Here is a 3455-nt window from a genome sequence, read left to right on the forward strand (position 1 = left end):
TTTTGTGACTTTTTGTTGTTTTTGTCGTCATTTTGTGGCTCTTTGTTGAGAGTTTGCATCATTTTGTAGTAATTCTGTGGCTTTTGTCGTCACTTTGTGGCTTTTTGTAGTAATTTTAAAGGCTTTTACAGTCATTTTGCACAGACTCAGCCTTCCAGGGCTACGTTCTAACCCTGACTGGCTCTGGATTGTGCAGCCTTGTGGAGGTTTAGCGAGCAACGGGCACCATGACTAAGACCTGTGTGCTGGTTAATGAACTCAGTGTGTAGAGGGTTTGATTTAATTTAGCATCTATGCTAAGACCATTTCAGTAGAGGCATGGAGCTGAAGTTTGTGACCATGGTTGCTCATGCTCATGAGCTCTGGAGATAAAGAACAGTAGAAGCTCCACAAATGAGCTTCAGAGACGACGTGAGGAGCTCGGAGGGAGTCTGGAGGGAAGTCGCTGCTCCTTCATGCACCTGATTAGATCCACGTCTGGCTGGAGGACACTCACAAACAAACGTCTCATCAAACTGGATGAACAATCCTCCAACAGTCCCTCATTTCACAACCTGGAGCTCCACCTCCTCTGTCATCCTCCTGCGCCAGGCTGACGTGGACAGCTCATATTTACGACGCCCCGAATGCAGCATGATGTGAATCCTGAACCGGCCAATGGCAGCAGGCTGATGTCGCAGCGGCACGTTTTCAGGAAGCTCTGACGTTTCTTCTGCCTTTAATCCCTCGATGGCGTCCAGCTTCCTTCCTGCCTGCGACGAGGATGTCGTTACCAGAACACACACCTGTGTGTCTGAGCTGCATTACTGATGCCTCCAGCTCGTCGTGTTCCCTGTTCTACGGGAACGTTTAGGGAACACGAGGCCTTCATCGTGAGCTGTCGGTCTGAGCTGCTGATGAGGCCTCTGGGAGGAGAACGCAATTAAATGCAAGAACTAAAGCAAAAAGGCAGCGAGAGTAACGGGCGGTGCTTCAGAACGCACTGCAGAACTGTTTTATTTTGCATTTTATCGTCTGCATAACTGTAAATCCATATTGCATTCAAAAAAATTAGCATTTTTGCAGCCAGGAATGAAAAAAAGTCGATGTTATTTCAGATTGCATATTTTTAAACGTTCATAATTTGTTTGAAATCAGTTTAATTCCAGACTTCACTCGATAAAGAGACAGGGTTCTTTGTGCTTGAATGTCCGTTAGCTTCAGTAAAATCGCTTTAACTCCAGACATGATTCAAAAACAAACCATTTTGTGTCTTTTAACATCTGTAATCCAGAATATTTGCAGAAAAACACATGCAGGTCCCGACTGCTTCTTTAAAAAATTACAAAATTTGTGCGCTTAAGAATTTGTTCAGTTGTAATCTGTGTTAAAATTACAAATATTTCAGAAAACAAAAACACATCCAAGACTGCATTTTAAAAAAGAACAGCTATTTTGTGTCTTAAAATGTGTAATCTTTGATAAAACAATACATTCAAAACTCCATTAACAAAACTACAGATTTTGTGTCCTTAAGCATTTGTAATCTCTCCAGTGTTTCAGTAAAACAAACTGAATTTTAGACTTTAATCAATTATAAAATGTGTTAAGATTGCAAATATTTGAAGAAACAAAAACACATCCAAGACTGCAATTTAAAAAAATAGCTATTTTGTGTCATAAAACATCTGAAACTTGTATTAAAACGCACTACAAATACATTCAAAACTCCATTAACAAAACTACAGATTTTGTGTCCTTAAGCATTTGTAATCTCTCAAGTGTTTTCGTAAAACAAACTAAATTTTAGACTTTAATCAGTTGGAATATGTGTTAAAATTGCAAATATTTGAAGAAACAAAAATATATCAAGACTGCAGTTTAAAAAAACAGCTATTTTGTGTCTTACAACACGTGTAATCTGTGATAACATACGACTAGAAATACATTCAAAAGTCCATTAACAAAACCACATATTTTGTGTCCTTAAGCATTTGCAATGTCTCCAGTGTTTTAGTGAAACAAACTAACATTTAGACTTTAATCAGTTGGAATCTGTGATAAAACTGCAAATATTTGAAGACACAAAAACACCTCAAGACTGCGTCACTAATATAAATACATTCAAAACTGCATTAAGAAAACTGTGTGCGGTCTGTGTTGAATCTGAGGAATATCTGCGGCTGTATTATTCAAATCTCTGCTTCATATCAGTGTGAGTTATCGTTGGAGTGATGCAAGAAGATGGAAAGATGGAGGCGGCGATAAAGCGACAGGAGGAAATGGGCGTGAGGATGGAACCTGCAGCGAGACGGAGACGAAAATCTTCTCCTCACATTCGATTTCCTTCACGGTTTCGTAGTAGTGAGTGAGATGAGCAGCGTCTCCTCCGGCGTGAACGGAGGGAGTGAAGGAAACAAAGAGAGGAAACGAGGAGAGGAGCGAGAGAGCAACGTAAACAAGGTCTCCCTCCGTCAGACGCCCTCGGCCAATCACGGCTCGCCCCGGCCGCTGCCATGACAACAGTGACATCACTTGCCTGACGACCGTGTGTCTCCCTCATGTGTTGTCGTGTCGTCGAGCGTGTGTGTTCGAAAGGGATGACTCACCTCGGCCTACACACACACACACAGACACACACACACGCACACGCACACACACACACAGAGTACCAGTTGAAGCTGATTGTGTGTTTTCAGGCTTTTCTGTTTGTATATTTAGTGTGTGTGTGTGTGTGTGTGTGTGTGTGTGCTGTTTGCATCCTTTATTTGTCGTGTGTGTTTGTGTTGATGTCGTACACTTTGTCCCCGCTCACGTGTTCAGCTGTGTGTGTGTCTGTTCAGTCAGATTTTCATTTTGTGTTTTTTTTTTTATGAACATTTTGTGTCACTTTTAGCTTCATTTGTTGTCTTGTGTTCATGTTGTTGTGTCCTTGTAGTCGTTTTTATGTCTGTTTGTGGTGATTTTGTGTCTCTTTCTGGTCATTTTTTTGTGTGTTTTGGTGATTTTGTGTCTCTTTGTGGTCATCATTTGTGGGGGTTTTTTGTCTCTTCATCCACTCGTTTTCTGTTTGTCGTCACTTTCTGTCTGTTTTTGGGGAATCTTGTGTGTCTGTGGTGTCTTTTTTTTTTCTTTTTTAGTCTTTTTTGTCTCTTTGCAGTCATCTTTTGTGTGTATTTGGGATATTGTGCTCATTTTGTGTGTCTTTGTCGTCATTTACTGTCTGCTTTTTGGTAATTCGAGATGTTTTTGCAGTAATTTTGTTTTTTTGCGACTGTGTTGTGTCTCTTTGTGATCATCTTTTGTCTCCTTGTCGTCATTTTCTGTCTGTTTTGTGTAATTAAATCTTTTTTTGTGTCTTTGTGGTTCTTTTGCGTCTCTTTGTAACCACTTTAGGACCATCAGTCGTCTCTTTGCAGTCGTATTTTTCAGATTTTGTGTTCATTTTGTGTCTTTTAACATCTGTAATCTGGAAT

At 40.4% G+C, this 3455-nt stretch overlaps 1 pseudogene; it reads left to right on the top strand.

The window, feature by feature from the left end:
• LOC103366975 (receptor-type tyrosine-protein phosphatase-like N) overlaps positions 1–3455 on the top strand; it is a 30825-nt pseudogene that overhangs the window by 12943 nt on the left and 14427 nt on the right.

This window comes from Stegastes partitus, unplaced genomic scaffold (assembly GCF_000690725.1).
Source record: "Stegastes partitus isolate 25-593 unplaced genomic scaffold, Stegastes_partitus-1.0.2 Scaffold1000, whole genome shotgun sequence".
In the NCBI taxonomy this organism is placed as follows: domain Eukaryota; kingdom Metazoa; phylum Chordata; class Actinopteri; family Pomacentridae; genus Stegastes; species Stegastes partitus.